Source organism: Ischnura elegans, chromosome 3 (assembly GCF_921293095.1).
Source record: "Ischnura elegans chromosome 3, ioIscEleg1.1, whole genome shotgun sequence".
NCBI classification, from domain to species: Eukaryota; Metazoa; Arthropoda; class Insecta; order Odonata; family Coenagrionidae; genus Ischnura; species Ischnura elegans.
The window spans coordinates 118,100,773-118,113,340 of NC_060248.1; the positions used below are offsets into that span (position 1 = coordinate 118,100,773).

General features: G+C 41.7%; 1 long non-coding RNA gene across 1 annotated transcript; it reads right to left on the reverse strand.

Annotated features, from left to right (window-relative positions):
• Positions 1–8,365: 8,365 nt before the first annotated feature.
• Positions 8,366–10,700, reverse strand: LOC124155105. The gene is made up of 3 exons (XR_006864128.1): positions 10,601–10,700; positions 10,399–10,455; positions 8,366–10,056 (listed from the first exon to the last, which is right to left on the reverse strand). It is a non-coding gene; the product is annotated as an uncharacterized LOC124155105 (long non-coding RNA).
• Positions 10,701–12,568: the final 1,868 nt, after the last annotated feature.

The following is a 12,568-nucleotide window of genomic DNA, read 5'->3' on the forward strand; positions in this document are numbered from 1 at the left end:
TGACGGTTCTAACGATAACTCTGCTTGTGCATGTGCTGTGTTCTACCCTCTCCACGGGAACATCAGAGCGAAGCTACACCCTATGTGAAGTGTTTACACGGCGGAGCTTTATGCCATAAATACAACTCTAGAAGTCCTAGATGGCGACGGTGGCTCCTTCGCCATATGCACTGACTCTCTGAGCTCGCTAAAAGCCATCTCTGGCTTCTCACCCGTGCACCCGATCGTACAAGAAATACATTCCCTGCTGCTGACCCTTACGAGAAAGGGTTTAAATATCCGTTTTCTGTGGGAACCGGGACATGAGGGGATAGCCGGGAATGAGATAGCAGACGCTATGGCCAAGGAAGCTCTGAATAACGAAGTTCTTGTCTCAACGCTGCTTCCCCACGAGGACTTACGAGCATCTCTAAGAAATGTGGTATTTGGAAAATGGAGGGAGTCATGGAGGATTCTAAATAATAACAAGCTCCGTGGCATCAAGGACATGGTAGCAGCGTGGCCCTCCTCAGCTCGTAGTAATCGTCAATATTCAATAATAATATTAATAATTATTATTAATTTAATAGTATTTATAATAGTTACAAAATACTCAACCTCCATCCAAATACATGCATCAAATTGCAAAAGGCTATAATAATTTCAACCTGTCATATACCGAGAAAATTTCTAAACGCAATTCAACAGTAAAGAGTTACCTTGGTGAGAACCCGTGCTCTTTACACTAAAACAACTCAGTGAAAACTGAAGAAAATTAAAGGATAATAATGATAATAATCTTTATTGTTCAGAGACCATATACATGGTATAGGATTCATCAATTTACCCCGCATGGGGGGAAGAGGGTGATCTCTTCCTTTGGGGAGCCGTGCCCCCACAGGCCCGAGCCCACCGAGGAGACAACCTCGTTAATAAACCCCGTCGCTCGCTCGGATAGTGTCCAGACAGCATGTGACTCTGCTGCTCTGAGTAGCCGTAACATTGGCGTCCAGATTCACCCACGTGTTTGCCGTGCGTGGAGACCCGTACATGGGGGAGAAAGGGATCCTGGTGGGTGAGTTCTCCGGCACCCAGCCGGGCGTCGGAAACCCGGTATGGGCCGGAGTTCAATACCCCACTTCGGCCCTGGATTCCCCGAAGAACGGGCGGCCGGTATTGGAACAATGGAGGGAGTCGTGGAGGACATTAGGCCCGTATTCATAGTCGCGTCTTGAGCATTTGATTGATGAAGATCACCTCAAGCATGAGCTTATTCGCAATTTCCGTTTCATAGTCGCCAAACAAGACGGTCCCAAGTCATTGTTGAATGAGACGAGCTTGATCAAGCTCGCCTTGTAATAAGGCGAGCTTGTCCGCTTTCATAGTCGCGCCTTATTGTAAACAAGCAAATGCTCAAGCGCGCCTGTATTCATAGTCGCCAAAGGTCGTCTCGTTTATCAAATAAGACAACGAATAAGATCGCCTTCGTCAAGTCGACGTCGACCCTGTCTTGAGCAAATGCTCATTCTAGTTTGTGTTACGTTACCCGCTAGAATCCGTACAAATTACAGTTTTCTGATGATATTACGTGAATTTTATTTGTAATTATGAAAATTAGTAGTAATTGGCATCAAAATTCGGCGAGTAATGAAGTTTGTTGAAGAATAGATGAGGCTGGAAGGCATGGAAAAGAGTGGTGAATATATTCCTAAAAAGAAGAATTGAGGACGTAAATTGCATGTGATTTGTATCCTGCGGGTTATGCCGTATATTGTGCTGTAATCCGTGCCAACTTCTCGGACGACTGGATTTACTTATTGCTGTCACAAAATGGGAAGTGGACAACCGGTTGAGTGTGTGTAAAACATTTTTTTTCATTGCAAGGAGGGGATTCTTCGCCTTATTTGCTTCAGTAATTATATTTCGAATATCAGTGAGTCTTATTTGACGTGGATTACGTGTTTGAGTGGAAAATTTTATAGATAAAGTGATGTCTGAAAGTGCGAGTAACATACCGTTATCTACAGTTCGCGATTGTGCTACTGTGCACGTCTTTGGTGGCATTAATTTTTCCATTTTAATTGTTTCGCACAATATTAACCTTGTCATTTCGCGTATCTTATTATTCATGACGGAAATATTCTCGTCGTAGAGCACCCAACGTAAACTAAGTCAGTGTTCTGGAATGCTTCTCTATCAGTTATAAATTGTTTTGTGCCTTTTGAAAAGAAATATATCCTTTAGGTGCAGTGTGTAATTGCTTTTCTTCCAGTTCTAACTTCTCGAATTAGGGGAAAGCATGTCTTTTCGTACCAACGTGTATTTTGTGGGTCTTGAAGAGTGCAATGAGAATGAAATAGGCATACATTTTGAATTAAAGTAAGTAGCCGCTGCTTCGAAGAGTATCGTATAACAGTTTTCGATGGGACTATTATGGCAGTGTAGAAGTGTGTAGTGGTATGTGACAATTTTTAAAAACGCTGTTCTAATATCAAATTAAGCTGCGGCTTGATATTGGCCTCAGCGTTAATTATATGTTTACCTTGTGTTGCTGTCTGATTTGAGAGAGCCGATGAGAGTTTCTATTGCATTACATCTTTTGAGTATAAGTAGTAGAGTAAGTTACGATAATCAAGTTATCCCTGCCTATGCTTACTCCCTTTTCCAACCCAGAGACGGAGGCACAGCTATTGTACCTATTTGAGCCAATGGTATAATCTCTTATAATTATTCTCTTCAGGTCATGCTACCAGCATGGGGTCTTTGATTTAACAAAAGGTACCATGCTAATATATGTATTCTTTATTACACTAACAATCGCTTAAATGCCCATTTTCAAAAGCATGCTTTCAATATTAATCATAATTCTATAATCAGAGAATCACAAGAGTAAGTACTGCCTGTGGCATTCGAATTACTATAGCATAAATGTGAGTGATAATCAATTAATTTGAAGTTTTAAGTGAACATAAGACAATTGTTCTTAACTCATTTATCACATTAGAGATGGTACTTCCCCAAAGTATATTCTTCAGTTAATGTTGAGTATTTGCCACTCTAATTTCATCATAGAATCAACAATTGTTAGATAAAGGTCCATTAGGGCTGAGGTTCTCAACCTACCATGGGCTATGGTATTATAATACTTTTCTTGCTGCCATTGCAACCAAGTATAATAATTATAAAATTATATTGATAGCTACTTCTTCATTATAATTGTAAATATTTTTTTGCAATGGTTTCTGAAAACCCTTGTGGAAGGGTCAGTCCACATCCCAATCGGTCATAACAGATAGGTTGAGAACCTATGCATTAAAGGACTTTCTCTTTGAATGTAATGCAATGCTATTAAAACCCAAACTGATTTCCAGGAAATGTTTTAGAATAATGTCAGGCTCCCATTCAAGCATTTATTCCTGCAAAGTTGCCAGAAAAGGAGATCTTAATGAAAATGAAATGATGATATTCTTGAAATTTTCGACATCGTTAAATGTTTTAATGTTATTGCATTTTTTAAATCATTGTAACACAATTGCTTTTGCACAAAACAATATTACAATCAATGGAACACACAAAACAATATTACAATCAATGGAACAAACAAAACAATATTACATTCATTGAAACTGACATACCAATATTAAAATCAATGGAACACACAAAACAATATTACAATCAGTGAAAGACAAAACATAGTAAATAATCTGGTGTAATGAACAAAGCGATTAAAAGTCAAACTTTATTTTTTTCTTTTTGAAGGAATTCCTCCAATTCCGCTTTTGCAGTTGCACCCCTCACTTGTAGTTCATTCATGGCATTTGCATGCCTTATTTGTATGCAACCAACTTCCTTTTCCGTCTTCAGACGCACCAAAGCCAACTCTTCATCATATTTCATCAGTCTTCGATAGCGCTCCCTTTTTAATGCTAACTGTAAATCGATTGACTATTGGGAGTTCGTCGGAGACGCATCAAGGGAACGGGATGATGAATTGAGGAGGCAGTAGTACATTCTACGACATGCTTTATTCCATTCTACAAACCGACTGACGCCTCCTCCACGCGCGTCCCATCCGCGCAACCGTCGTCCGCCTCGTGTATGCTGACCCATCATCAGCACCTTCCCACCCCCCACCCCTTGAGGTGAGCGTTCACTCCTACCGTGGGATTGCGAGTCAGCAACGGCGAGCGACGAACGGAAGTCGACGTGAGGTGGGGAAAATGCAGAGCAGTCATTAAATTACTCCCCCGACAAAGAGAAAAATTGACACACTGGAAATTTTTCTACAAATCATGCAACGATCTTAAAATTTCATTGGAAAGTCCAGCCAGCAAAATAATAAAATTTCTAAATGGTAAAAAGTGATACTGTGAGTACAATCTCCACTGGCAGATAATGGAATTAAGGTTTGACACAAAATTAAAATATTGATGATCCTCATCACTAACTAATCAATAAATCGCCATTTCTTCAGGCGTATGTTTTATCAACCCACGAAATCCACAGACAAAATATTAAGAAACAAATCCCATAAACACCCATATCCAAAATTCACAAAATTACTCCCTCATCCTTCACCACAATTTCTTCTGCAATTTAAATACAAAGGAATACACACAAAAGACATTTATGTTACTCAACCCACGAAATCCACAGACAAAATATTAAGAAACAAATCCCATAAACACCCATATCCAAAATTCACAAAATTACTCCCTCATCCTTCACCACAACTTCTTCTGCAATTAAAATACAAAGGAATACACACAAAAAGACATTTCAAATCAACACATTAGTTCAATGTTCTTCATGAGATAAAATAACCGTGACAATCAATTACTTAACACCCCTACCCCAACTGGATGCCCACCTTAAGCAATAACGCCACAAGTATGCCGTGATGGCCCCCAGCCCGCAGGCTAATAGCACAAGTAACAGCGTAAAGCACTCCATCTTCTTCTTCTCACACTACTTGCGGGGGCGCAAATTATAACCCTCTTCTATGGGGGAAACGCTCCTCTCTCCCTCCTCCTCTCCCTGGTCCTCGGTCGATACGGAGGGAGAATTCGGTTCTCCTCGGGATCTCAATGCATACGGGGATCTGGGCGGGAGGGGCGGTGGCAAGGGGAAGGGTGTGCGCTCGCCGAGAGCGTCTTGTTCTTCAGGGGCGGTCACCACAAGGGGGTTTGGGAGGGGTCACTCAAGTAAACGAGGTCATTCACCTGATAATGTCTTTGCTTGGTGACCTTCGCAGACCTCGCTTGTTTCCGATGAGCCTCCCCACTATTTTTATTGCACTTTTCCCACATTTTAAGCAACCTTTCGTTTAAAGTGGCAACGTAAGTGTTGTCCAAAATAGGGTGATCCCGCACTGCACACTCAAACGGACCCCTCATTTGCTCCCGAAAATTTCCTCGTATGGAGAGAACTTAATGCTAGAGTGCCAGCTACTGTTATAGGCGGAAACAGCGTAATCGACCCAGGAATCCCAGTTGCTTGACTTACAGTTCACGTAATGGGAAAGGATTTGGGCGATTGTTCGATGTATTCGTTCCACTCTCCCGTTGCATTGAGGGTGAAAAGGGGAAGTTCTCAACCTGGAAATTTTTAAAAGTTCGGCAACCCTTTTGAATAAGTCGGAAGTAAAATTACTTCCCTGATCAGTGAGGAGTCTGCCTGGCACACCAAATTCAAGTATCCAATCCCTCACTAGAGCCACTGCCACCGTTTCTGCCATCTGATCCCGCAAGGGTATCATTACAAGGTACCGCGAAAAATGGTCGATTATCGATAAAACATTCTTATTTCCTAAATCAGTCCGCGGCAAGGGCCCAACAATATGTAGCGCAATAAATTCAAATGGCCACTCAGCCATTGGCAGAGGATGTAAAGGGGCTTTGCCTCTACCATGCGGGCTCCTTTGCTGACACATCACTCAACCCTTAACGTACCCTCGCAAGCCTTTTTCCAACCGGGCCACTAGTACTGATCTCCTACGCGTGCGCTCGTCGCCTTAAATCCCAAATGACCTGACATCGGATGGTCATGATTCTGTTTAAGAATTTGTACCCGCACCTCTCTCGGAACAACTATTTTGCACTCTCCTCGATCAATCGTACAGAATAGACCCTCACGCATCTCAAACCCTGGTTCACTCATCAGCCTAGAACACTCTTCATCTTTTGCCTGCGCAGCTCTGAAGTCAGGTTTTTCTAAAATCTCTACCCTTCTTACCTTCCTACTCAGAGCGTCTGCGTTCGAGTGTAACTTCCTTGGCTTGTATTCCTCTGTATAGTCATACTCGGCTAGCTTCAAGGTCCACCCCATAAGGCGTCCATTGGGGTCCTTTAGCCCAAACAACCATTTTAAGGCCGCGTGGTCCGTAATGATTTTGAATTTTCGAGCAAATATATAACACCGGAAGTGGGTCACAGCCCAAACCACAGATAGCAACTCCTTTTCGGCAGTGGAATAATTAATTTCGGCTGCGTGTAGCTGCCGGGATGCGTACGCGACAGGCCTCTCAACGCCTCCAATTGCCTGCGATAACACCGCCCCGATTGCAAAGTTGGAGGCGTCTGTCGAAATGATAAAAGGTTCATCAAAATTTGGATAGGCCAACACAGGGCTCGTGGTCAGGGCCTTCGTTAGCGCTCTCATCGCATTCCGGCGTCCACACGAAAGCAACCCCCTTTTCCATCATGCGCGTCAGCGGGCGCGCGATGACTGCATAATCGTTCACAAACTGCCGATAATAATTGGCCAAGCCAAGGAAGGATTGCACTTCCTTAACGCAGGTGGGAGTCGGGAAATTAACTACGGCCTCGATCTTGCTTGGATCAGGCTTCACACCCTCCTTGCCGATAACGTGCCCCAGGTATTTGACTTCCTCCAAAGCGAAATTGCACTTTTATAATTTCAAGGATAGTTTGGCCTTCCTCAATCTCGAAAATACCTCTCTTAACCGAGAAACGAGTTCCTCCATGTCCGTCCCAAAGATGATGACGTCATCTAAATACACAAGGCAGTGCGATGGCTTCAATCCACGCAACACACAGTCCATCAATCTTTGGAACGAACTAGGGGCATTCCTAAGCCGGAATGGCATCCTAGCGTATTCATAATGGCCGTTGTGTGCGTTAAATGCTGTCTTTTCTTGTGACTCCGGGTGGATTGGAATCTGATAGTAGCCCGAAGTTAGATCTAATGTCGAAAAATATCTGCAATTGCCTAAATAGTCTAAGGTTTCGGTAATGTTGGGGAGCTGGTAAACATCGGGCGTTGTTACCGCATTAAGGGCCCTGAAATCTACACAGAACCGAAATTTAGGGGCCCCGTCGGCAGATTTTTTTGGGACAATTACCGCAGGAGAGGCCCATGGGCTTTCACTTGGTACTATCACCCCCGCCATTAATTGATCCTCAATGAATTTCTCAACTAAGGGCTTTTGATGATGTGGCAAACGATAGGGGCGCCGACAAATGGGGCAGCGTTTCCCGTCGGTATTAGGTGGGAAATAATATCCGTCCGTCCGGCGGTAGGTCAGTTTCGCAAAAAATTCCCTCGAATTCTCGCAATAAAGCAAGTAATTCCTCCCTCTCCCGACCCTTCAAGTGGCTCAGCTTATTCTCGAAGTCTACCCCTTTGACGCCCTCTACGGTTCTCACTAGAACTGCCTCGTCATCAGCAATTTCCTGTATTTCTACTCCATCCACCCTACATAGTGTAGCCACCTTGGTCCCCTTTGTCAAAGTAAGCGCCCCTTCGCCGAAATTTGCTACTTGTAAAAATTACTGTTACTTGTAAACAGTTAATATATCCTGTGAAAATGGCCTGGATACTTGAGACATAATATGACCCTATTGATTATAAGCCAATTATACATTGTATTTTAAATTTCACTATTAAAAACCAATATTTATATGCACACCGTACACTAATTCTGATGTGCATACTCTAAATTGGCTTCATTAAATGTATAGGTACAATGAGATGAATGCAAGAACTAGATTATTTTTGGAAAGCGTGTTAGGCATTTGGAAAAGGAGGTTTCCATGCCTTTCAAAGGGCCTATCCACAAAACCTGTTTGCTCAGAAAGTTTCATTGTGGCCTCCGCTGTGCTGAACAATTTGAGCCTAATATTACACGATGATCTTGTACGAGATGATCATGTTAAAGATGTAGTGGTTCCAATGAACCATCTGACTGCCAGAAGACGGTTTTGCTATGCGACAAGAAGTTAATTGATCAAATTTCCATTTTATTTGTGAGAAAAACATGATGCCTTAAAAGGTTTAATTTATTCAATTCATTCATATTTTCTATCAATTAAAATGTGTCAATGGATAATTAAATAATCATCAACTTAAGCATTCCTAAATTTGGATTAATTAACTGGTAATTTATGAGTGTAACTTAGTTAAATATTGTGTATTAGTTTGCTTATTGAGTTTTGACTAATGAGTAGGAGCTAATGGACACCAACCCCAATACTGACTGCACCAGCCTAAAGGTCATGTGTTACAAGTTCATAGCTCATTTTTGTATATTTCTATCTCTGATACGAATCTAAACAAAGCCATCTTCTCACTGGAAACAACTCATGTTGAAACGTGATTTTTAGGGCAATCAATGCTATAGTCAGGAAGTCATAGGCTAAAATTATAAAAAATTAAAGGATAGCCCCCATATGTTTTTTTTATTTTTTTTATTTGCCAGACGACAAGTATTGTACGTACATTGTATATGGCATGTCATGAATACAAAATCAAGCTATATACAAAATGGCAGTTTAAATTCAAAGGCAGTTATAAAGATAAGTAGTCATCAACGGAGTGGAAACATTTGGATAATAAAAAGTTTTTACTCTTAGTTTTGAAGGTCGACAAACTCTCAGGAGCTTTTAGGTTCTTCGGAAGCTTGTTATAAAGCCTTAGAGTCATTGTTCTAAAGCCACAGATAGCTTTCTTAGTACGTACAAATGGGACATGCAAGTCTCCCTGCTGCCTAGTACCCTGGTTATGAATATCCGAGTTTAGCGCAAAGTCCTTAAAGTTTGACTTGGCATATAATAAAACAGAAAGTATGTAGACACAGGGAATAGGTAGCACGCGAAGACATTTAAACAAAGGGCGACATGGGGTTCTACATGGTTTGTTTGCAAACAACGTATAGCTCTTTTTTGGATTTTAAAAATGGTCACTGCATGGGGTGAAGAGCCCCAGTGTAGAATGGTGTATAGTAAATGGGGTAGAATTCCCCATAGTAAATAATTAGAAGAACATCAATGGATACAGTGGACCTAATTGATCTGATTAGGAAACACTTAGAGCTGAGATGACCAGCTAGATTAGAGACAAGTTTTTCCCAGGAAAGATGCGCATCCATATTCATTCCCAGAAACATGGTGTCGTCAACCTGTGGAATACATGTTCCATTTAGGTCTACATTAAGCAAACTAGGGGTTTTATTGAAATTAGAGAAGTAAATAAGTTGGGATTTTGTGACATTGAGATTAAGACAATTTAATTTACACCAAGTAAGAACCTGATCGGAGACAAAGTTGGCTGCTGTATGTAACCCTTTAACAGTTGAGGACGTTATAATAAAGTTGGCATCATGAGCATATAATACTGGGTGAATACCAGTTGCTGAGGATACAAAGTTGGTGAGGTCATTTATGTATAATAAAAATAGAATTGGACCAAGAATAGATCCTTGAGGAACACCTTGGGTCGGAAATTTCGGAAGAGAGTCTGCTGGAATGTGAGAGTTCTGCTGAATGGCTTTGGTTTTGATTAAGGTATAGTTATAATGAATAACCACTCTAGCTTCCATGAAATTAAGTATTTATCCACAAATGATAATATATACTTTCTTATTCATTATGTAATTTCATATTTGTTTACTCATTGTCCCAAATATATGGCTTATTTGTGCAGCTGCAAAATTTTGATCAGAAGTAATTTGTAATTAAAATATATGTTCACATATGATAGAATGAATCCACCCACCTTGATCTGATGATGTGTCACCTGAGTGGGTGTCCTGTACTTCCAACACCATCTCATACATATCTGCAATTATAAAAAAGTAAATACATCATGACAATTAATTATTTAACATAACTTTATTTCTTTCTCTTCAAAGATGACTGATTTAGTTGCTTGTTTATCCCGTTATAGATTTTCTAATTAAAAAAAATACTTGATAATGGTAGGTACATGATAGTCCATTGATTCTAGCTTTGTTTGTATTAGCATTGGAGAAGTATGAAACTAAAAAAGGATATAAATTTCAATTTACTTATTTGAGGTATCAAAAAACATAGTTATAAATAAAAGGAAAAATGTAAGTATGAATAAATAGCATCTATATCATTCACTGAGACCTTTCTCGTATGTAAGCATGTGTCTCACCTGTGGATATTGCCTCACCACCGTCACCAACATCGTCTGCTATGAAGTCTGCTTTTTCTATAAAATTAAAAAAGTCAGGTTAAAATTATTTTAAGATGACGTTCATGTAGAAAATTTTACCGAAAAAAATAAAAAGTTAATTGAAAAAATAAAAATGTCATTTATCTCTTTCTTATCTATTTATACAACACTAAAAAATTACCTGCGATTTCTTCTGGAGCCATGTTGGAGGTGAATATTGTAGGGGCTGTTGTCATTAAATCAGGCACAATACTATTAACTTCCGGGTCAATTTCAGGTGATTTAGGAGGCCTGACTCCGCCAGTTTTCAATCTATTTTGCTTTTCGGTGGTTAATGCACTCCTCTGATGTTGCTTGATGTTGCACAACCATTTCTTAAGTCGAGCTACCGTTCGCTGCAACATAATAATTACTCAATTTATTACTGCTCTGAAGGCCATTGAAATGAATGACTTTTTCGTGCACTCACAGTTTACCGGCAAAACCAATTATCACAAATGTATTCCATACTGTAGAATTATAAAATGTTACCGTACCTCCTACGTAATAACACTCGACGTGTTGTACATTTGTGTTATTTTTCTCCAAGCATCTTCCTTTTCGCGAAGTGTCGCTCCATCTCCTTTTTTATCCTCTATTTTTTTGTTTTTTCCCAGAATGTCCAGGAATACTTTTCTTTCCAAAACGGTATAGTGCCTGAATTTGGTCGACGTGGATGCCATAATCAAATTTCCTTAAACTTCATTTCGCTTCACTCGAAATAACCGCCAACGATCATAATAATATTTCACCGCTTTATGTTATGGCGCTGGTTGTCAAGTAAACAAATGTAACGTCGTCGGTGATTGGTCGATCAAATAAGCATTTGCTTGGCGAAGCTCGCCTTGTTTCAAATAAGGCCAGCTTGATCAAGACCAGCTTCGTCAAGACGAGCTTATTTTTTGACTATGAAAGCGGCATCCAAATAAGCTCGCCTTGACCAATAAGGCGGTCTCCATGAAGACGGTCTCAAGTAAACAATCAAGACGCGACTATGAATACGGCCCTTAGTAATAACAAACTCCGTGGCATCAAGGACACAGTAGCAGCGTAGCCCTCCTCTTCTCGTAGTAATCGGAGAGAGGAGGTAGTACTCACACGGTTGAGGATAGGGCACAGCCCTTTGACCCATGCGTATCTCTTTATTGAAGAGAAAGAACCCCCCCCCCCCGTACGGGGGGAAGAGGGCGATCTCTTCTTTTGGGGAGCCGCGCCCCCACGGACCCGAGCCCACCGAGGAGACAACCTCGTGAAATAACCCCCTGATACGGCTAGGGTAGCGTCCGGACAGTCTTGTGGGCCTGAATGTCTGTGAGAAGCGATACCATCTTGCCTTAGCCCACCCGCGTGTTTGCCGTGCGCGACGACCCGTGTCGCAGGGAACGGGGATCCTGATGGCTGAGGGGACCTCCTCTGTGGGAGGGAACACTCCACTTTGGCCCCTGACTCTCCTATACGGGTGGCCGTGAACGAGCTTAGTCCCGGTCAATCGGCTCCTGTCGGCTGGGGAGCTTGGCGGCTCCTGTCGAGCGCATGCCAGGACGGGTTAGTGCTGGAGGTAAGGGGGTCTTCGTAGGGCGGCCGAAGGAGTGTGGGTTTGGAGAGCCCCCGCGCCGGAGGTTCTAACCCAAAAGAGACTCCCTTATCAAAGGTTCCTATGTCTCTTGGGTAGCCCTGGCGACCACACCGGATCTCGGTGTGGCGTCCCGAATGTGTGGCTCCGTGGTGGGTGGGGAGCCAATGGGATGAATCTTATAGAAGCGTATGGACAACAATTTCTTTCATCTACCGAAAAGATCCCGTCCGGAAACGGTCGGAGGAGAAGGTAAATCATCCGCTTGTCGGAAGTATTTGTAAATGAAATGCGCCAATGATGGTGAGACCCTGACCAAGGTGTCTCCCTTCTTAATAAGACGAGTGTTATCTGCAGCAGTTACCGGAGAATTGGAATCGGCGAAAAAATTAAGAGATGGCACATTACTAATAAAATCAGCAAATGAACAACAAAGTGAAAAGTTATTAAAAATGGAAAAATTAAATGACATCCCTATCAAGGTCCAGGTGCACCGCACCCTCAATACCTGTCGGGGAGTAAAACATAATGGGTTCG